Genomic DNA, 7,508 nt, shown 5'->3' on the forward strand with positions numbered 1-7,508 from the left:
AAAACAACTCTGGTATCTCAGAGTTGTTTTGATTTGCATTTCCCTGATGGCTAAGGATGTTGAGCACTTTCTTAAGTGTCTCTTGGCCATTTTAGCCTCCTCTACTGAGAATTCTCTGTTTAGTTCTATATCCCACCTTTTAATTGGATCCTTTGGTGTTTTGGGGACTTGTTTCTTCAGTTCTTTGTAAATTTTGGAGATTAGCCCTCTGTCAGATGTAGGGTTAGTGAATATCTTTTCCCATTCTGTGGCCTGCCTTTTTGTCTTGTTGACTGTGTCCTTTGCCTTACAGAAACTTTTTAGTTTCAGAAGGTCCCATTTGTTAATTGTCGATCTCAGTGCCTGTGCTACTGGTGTTATGTTTAGGAAGTGAGAGGCCTGATAGAACTGTATTCACAAGAGGGCTAGGAGGGCACAGTCAGGTATGTGCTTGCTGTGCTAATGGAAGGATTTGCATCGGGATCCAGAGCACCTACATAGAACTCCATGTCTTGTGACACAAGCCTGAAACCCAGCATTGGGAGTATGGGGAGAGAAAGATCCCTGGGGCTTGCTGGTGAGACCGTCTAGCTGAGTTAGGGGGCTCCAAGCTTATGGAGAGACTGTATCTCAAAAAGCAAGGTGGAGGAGCAACTGAAGAAAACAGCAGATGTTTTCTCTTTATCCCTTCTCTCTCTCTCTCTCTCTCTCTCTCTCTCTCTCTCTCTCTCTCTCTCTCTCTCTCTCTCTCTCTCTCTCTCTGTGTAGCTATTGTTGATAATATATTAACTTGGTTGTATTTTAACTTGTGTTTTAACTTATTCTTCTCAATCTTCTCATTTTTGATTTTAAGATTTGGGGGGTAGGTTGTTTGGGACACTGGCATGCATGCATCTGTAACCACAGCATATTCTAGTTACCAAGTCTAGCAGAAACACAAACTCAAGATTTGCCAAACATCCTGACTCAAATCAGTGAGGTAGAGAACAATAAAAGACAGCATCTGATCTTCACTGAATGCCTCCCCACATAGACACAAAGACACAAGGAAAAAAATTTACGAATAGTACATCATATAAAAGATTTAAAAGAAAATTGTAAATCTGAATGATGACTTAAGGACACTGAAATATTCTATTGAATAAATAGATTCTAACATGCACTTTAAGGGTAAAGAAGCTTTACATTATTGCAAGTTTATAATCCTTATGAAGATGAGTTCAAAGTCAAAATAAAGACGGAAGGAAAATAAAACTAGGCAAATTATAAATCATTTCAACCAAATACAATTACTGGACTTACTAATATCTTTTGACAACAAAAATACAACAAACCAAAACTTATGTGATCATTAGAGATTTTGCATTGATAACACTGGTCTCAATTGTTCTTCATTTTAGTTCATTTTCAGTTTGAGAAACTAGCCACATGCTGATTAAGTTGTCACTCTTCTGAAGGCACAAGCTGAAGGAAGTGTACACAGATGGAGAAGACATCTTGGATTTCAAGAAAACTCCATTCAGGGTAGATGAAAGACAGTAGTTTGTGTTTTGATAATTGCTACTGCTGGCTAAAGGACTTACACAGATTTTTGTATTATTTTCCCTTACTTGACTTAAATTTTATTTTTCATAATTAAGGGTTTGGTTAAGAGCTAGTAGATACCTGACCTAGTTTGCTTTCTGTTGCTGTGATAAACAGCATGACCAAAAGAATTTCAGGGGAAAAGAGTTTTAGGAGCTTACACACTTAGTCACAGTTGGTCATGCAGGGAATTTAGGAGGAAAACTCAAGCAGGAGCAGAGGCAGGAACAAGGGGAGAGTGCTTATTACTGACTTGTTCCCCATAGGCAGATTATTTGCATTAGCATACAACCCAGGACCACCTCTCCAGGGATGGTTCCACCCAAAGTGGCTAGGAAAGGAACCTCCATATCCATCCACAGTCAAGAAACTGGCCAATAGTCATGCCCCTCATCAATCTGTTGGAGGCTATTGTTCAACTGAGATTTGCTCTACCAATAGAAACTTAATTTGTATCTTGCTGACATTGAATAAAACAGCATAACACATATGGAAACTAGCCAACATCATAATATAACTGAGACTGCAGCATAAAGGACACAGTGCTAAGTACAAAGGCATCTTATGTTGAGGTCCTTAGTCCATATGCAGTAGATATTTGTGCACAGTGAGATATAAGAATCTAATTTTGTTCTTCTACATGTAGCTGTCCAGTTTCCCAGCACTGTGTTGAAGATGTTCTTTCTCCAACTGATTTTTCTTTTGTGTCTTTGTGGAAAATCAGATGTTGCAGTTGGATGTCCTTGTTGCTGGGTCCTCTGCTCTATAGTATAGATCTGTGAGGATGCTTCTATGTCTGTGTCATGTTGTTTTTATTACTATGGCTCTGTAGTGTAATTTGAAATCAGGCACGGCAATACATCCAACAATATACTTTTTATTCAGGATTGGTTTGGAGGTCAGTGTTACCCTGTACTTCAATGTGTATTCTAAGATGTTTTTCCTTCTCTGGGAAGAAAGGCATTAGAATTGTTATTAGGATGGCGTTGACTCTGTAGATTGCTTCCAGTAAGACAATCATTTTCACAATATTGCTTTTTCTAACCCGTGAGCACGAAGAAATCATTCCATCTCTCAGTGTCTTCTTCAATGTCTTTGTCAGATGTTTTAGTTTCATTGTAGGGGCTTTCATGTCCTTGGTTAGATATATTCCATAGAATTAGAATTTCCTTTTCTACATTTCTTTTTTTAAAGCTACTATGATGGCATTGTTTGCCCCATTTAATTATTGTTTGTTTGCAGTTGATATAGAGAAATGCTAGTGGTTTTGTTTTTGGATTGTGTGTGTGTGCGTGTGTGTGTGTGTGTGTGTGTGTGTGTGTGTATGTGAGACCCTTGTATCTTGCCACTTTGGTGAAAATTTCTCTCAGGGTGAACTTTGGTGGAATCAAACTTCAGTTTTTTTTTATTGGAACCTTATGAGGAGAGGGTAGACATTTGGTACTCTCTAAAGGAGAAAATTGTTATAACAAAGCCATGCACAAAAAAGTAAAACTAAATGCATGTAAAACATATTAAAAGTTGTAATGAAAGCCAAAATTAAAAAAGGCGAAAATATCAAAAATACATTAAATATCTTATTAGCAACCTTAAATAACAGAATATGTGAACTGATGTACTCAAACCCTAGATGTAAATCATTGCCAGTTATTATTATTATATCCACAATGCTATCTTTTAAATTTGGCAGCAAATTAAGAACATTTTAAGACAAGAACAAATTCTGACAGTGAAAATAGATTTACCACTACAGCCAGCTGTATCACACAAAGGAATATTCACAAAGAACTCTACATCCAGCTACAGTGCTACTTGAGAAACCATGTTCATTCACATACTTGATGATTTTATGACTGTCCAACATTTACTGCCATGAAATGAAGAGACACTAAAGTGAGAAATACCTGATAGTTTTATTTTCTATTTCTTCTTCTTAGAAATGCAAGAAATTCTGAAAAACAATGAGACCCATAAACTTTACGATTGGCCAACACATACTTAGAAGGAAGGGGCAGACATCAGAGAGTGTACAAATTCGGCTCGACTGCCTTGAACGTGCTGCTTTTCCACAGAAGAAGCAGGGGTGGGCTGCAAGTGAAGAGACTGAAGCACACAGGAGTGTGGTTCTTGCAGCTGAACCACAGTGAACACAGACACCAGACGCGGGATAATCTGGTAAGTGGGCAGGAGCAGTCACGTCTAACTTCAAACACTCACCATCTCTTTCTCATAAGAGCTGAGGTAACAATTCATTCCCTGATAATAAACCAGATACACCTATGGGTTGGAGGTGATTAAGTGATGAGGGAAATAAAAGCACAATCTGCAATTTGACGTGCATTATATTGTGGGAGGCTGACACCAAATAAACTCAGACAAATACATTGTGTGACAGTGAATTCAGTGGAGAAACTGAAACATGAGGAAATGATGGTAAATGATGGAGGCAGCTACAATTTTACATCCCAGTGGGAATATAGATCCTGAACCCTGCCTAACTAAAAAAGAACATACAGAAAGGCAATAAAGTTAATACCCATGTTTTAGGATAGGGGGCTGGTGGAGGAATAGGATGGTAGGAGGGAGAGGGAACTGAGATTGGTATGTAAAACAAAACAGTTATTAATTTTTAAAAATTAATTAAAAAACTAAAAGAAAAGTAAATAGTTAATCTAAATGTAGGCTTCAGAACACTTAAACATTGTATTGGATAAATGATGTTAACATGGACTTCGAGGGTAAAGAAGTTTTGTATTTTTGCAAGATGAGCTCCAAATCATGAAAAAGAAAGAAGGAAAGTAAATCTAGGCAAATCAAAATTAGTTTAATCAAATACAATAGTTGGACATACTGACATCATTTGAAAACAAAAATAAAAAAGATCTATGTCATCAATAGAGATTTTGCATTGATTAAACACTGGTATCAATTATTCTTCATTTTTATTCATTTTTCAGTTTCAGAAACTAGGTGTATGTTGATTAAGTTCTCAGGCATTTGAGGCACACACTGAAGTAGGTGTGCACAGAAGGAGAAGACATCCTGGATTTCGTGTAGAATACTTCAGTCAGGGTAGATAAAACATAGGTGTTTGTGTTTTGATAATTGCTAATAATGCTGGCTAAAGGACTTATCAGATTTTTTTGTGATATATTCCCTTACTCTGCTAAAGTTTTATTTTTCCATAATTAAGGTCTCCATTAAGAGCTAGGATCTCTGACATAGTTTGCTTTCTATTGCTGTGATAAACACCATGACCAATGCATTTCAGGGGAAACAAGTTTTGGGAACTTACACACTCTGATCACAGTCCACCGTGGAGGGAAATAGGGAAAAAACTCAAGCAGGAGCAGAGGCCGGAACAAGGGGGGAGTGCTGCTTACTGACTTGTTTCCATAGTTATATTACTGGCATTATTATATAACTCAGAAGCACCTGTCCAGGAATGGTATCACCCACAGTAGGCTGAGACCTCCCGCATCAATCTTCAATCAAGAAAACATCCCATAGGCATGCCACCCCCAGTCCATTCTGGGGCAATTGATGGAGGCAATTCCTCAAATGAGGTTTATTCCTTCAAAAGGACCAACTTTAATTTGTATCTGATTGACCAAAACAACCAGCACAAATTATATGGAAGGTAGTCAATACTGAGGCTGCAGCATGAAGAACACGGTGCTAAGCACAAAGGCATCATCGGGATCTTGCAACTCACTGTCCCTTCTTTCTCTCGATGCCTTCATTTGCTCACAGTCATTGGCCAGGCCTTCTCTAATACATCTAAGAAAGAAGACAATGGAGACTCAGTGTACAGAAGCTTCACTGAATATTTTAAGAAGATTAGGGTAGAAAACAAAATAATTTCTCTGGAGACTATCCAGTCAATTGAGTTAAACCTAGAAAATGGAAACATTCAGGGGGCAAACTCTGTGATCAGGGCTGCATTAAAAAACATTGATAGTGTCACAATAAACATTGCTGTGACAGGAGAGTCTGGAGCAGGGATGTCCAGCTTCATCAATGCCCTGAGGGGTGTGAAGGATGATGAGGAAGGTGCAGCTGAAGTTGGGGTAACAGAGGAAACCATGAATACAACTTTATACAAATACCCCAAAATTAAAAATTTGAATATATGGGACCTCCCTGGTGTTGGAACTCTGAAATTTACACCATAAGAGTATCTGGCAAAAGTGAAATTCCAAAAGTATGACTTCTTCATTATAATCTCTACCATAGGATTTACAAAACATAAAATAGATAGACCTTTCCAATGTAATCACATTGATGACAAAGAATTACTGATTTGTAAGAACCAAGGTGGACTTTGATCTAGATAATGAAAAGAAACACAAAGCATGTACTTTGACCAAGAAAAGATCCTGCAGCAAATCCGAAGCTCCAATCTAGATACCTTTCGTGACAATAAAATTGATGAACCACAGATTTTCTTGATCTCTAACCACAATTTATGTGACTGTGATTTTCCAGTCCTGATGGGCACCCTGATAGAGGATCTTCCTGCTCAAAAGCGCCACAGTTTTATGCTTTCCGTGTCCAACATTACAGAGGCAGCCATTGACAGAAAGCACAGCACTTCAAAGCAGTGTATCTGGTTGGAAGCCCTCAAGGAAGGCGCTTTGGCTACTATTCCTGCACTGAACACCCTCCAGGGAAGTAACATGGAGAAGCTAAAAGCGACTCTATACCACTATCAAGTCCTCTTTGGAGTGGATGATGAATCTCTGGAATTCATTGCTAAAGTTTCCCAAGTTCCTGTAGAAAAACTGAAAGAAAAACTTAAATCCTATTCTTTGTTGAAAAATAAGGGAGAGGAAACATTAAGAGAAATGTTAGAATATTTGAGGACATTTGCATCAGCTACTGGTGGGCTCCTTGCTACAGGTCTTTATTTGTGGAAAACCTTTTACTTGCATCATATCGTGCTTGACACAGTGACGAAAGTGCCAAAGTTCTCCTTAGAGAAATATGATCAGAAGACACAAATTCAACTCACCCACAGCTAATGACCTTGACAACATCAAAAGGTTAACTCCAGGGAGTCATAGATAAATTCCCCTTCGGATATGTTTTTCTTTACATTAGTCAACCACTACCACCTTAGGAAAACCTAAGGATAAGGATCATGTGTGCTAATATGTCAGAAACTGCCAATCCCCAATACCTCTTCAACTCTCTATGCACCTCTATACCATCTTTGCAGTCTTTCAACTACACATACATACTAGAATACACACACACTCACACACACAGGGAGGGATAGAGGGAGGGAGGGAGGGAAGCTCTGTCACATCTGTACTTCTTCACAATAATTTTCTGTTGCAACCTCAACCTCTCTAGAATCTGTGAACAATTGTTCCTTCCTTTTCATGCATCTTGCTCTGCAGTGCTCATTGTGTCTCACAGCACACACACACACACAGACACACACACACACACACACACACACTCAAATATATGCATTCATACACATATACCTGAACAAATGTTTCTTCTCACCCTCATTAAGCCTGAATTACAAGAGTGACTACCATGGCTTTTAGATTCTATCAACAGGAAGACCAAAGTCACAAGAAATTATAACCACCGATCACAAGTTTCTTAATAACAAATCAATTCCTAAAAATCCTCATCAGAATCCTTTAGAGAAAATAAAGAACATCTATACTTCTGTTCCAGAATCATCGGAGAACCCTGAGAGACCTCTGTCATTTCTTATCTTGGTAATGATGGTGAAGAAGTACTTTGATCCATATATGTTGCTATAAAATAATACTTGATAAGTTGTTGATTACAAAGAGTGTCTGCTATTCTATTTGACCAATATACCCAAGATACACATGATGCACAAGTGTTGATTGCTGGCAGTGTTGTTTTTGTTTGTTGATAATCTTAATTCCAGTTCCCTGGTCTAACACCTGTTTTTC

At 38.2% G+C, this 7,508-nt stretch overlaps 1 pseudogene; it reads left to right on the forward strand.

Annotated features, from left to right (window-relative positions):
* The first annotated feature begins 4,288 nt into the window (after window positions 1–4,288).
* On the forward strand, window positions 4,289–6,660 carry LOC101832899 (annotated as a pseudogene).
* The last annotated feature ends 848 nt before the right edge of the window (window positions 6,661–7,508 follow it).

The sequence above is a fragment of the Mesocricetus auratus genome, unplaced genomic scaffold, assembly GCF_017639785.1.
Source record: "Mesocricetus auratus isolate SY011 unplaced genomic scaffold, BCM_Maur_2.0 Super-Scaffold_6730, whole genome shotgun sequence".
NCBI lineage: Eukaryota > Metazoa > Chordata > Mammalia > Rodentia > Cricetidae > Mesocricetus > Mesocricetus auratus.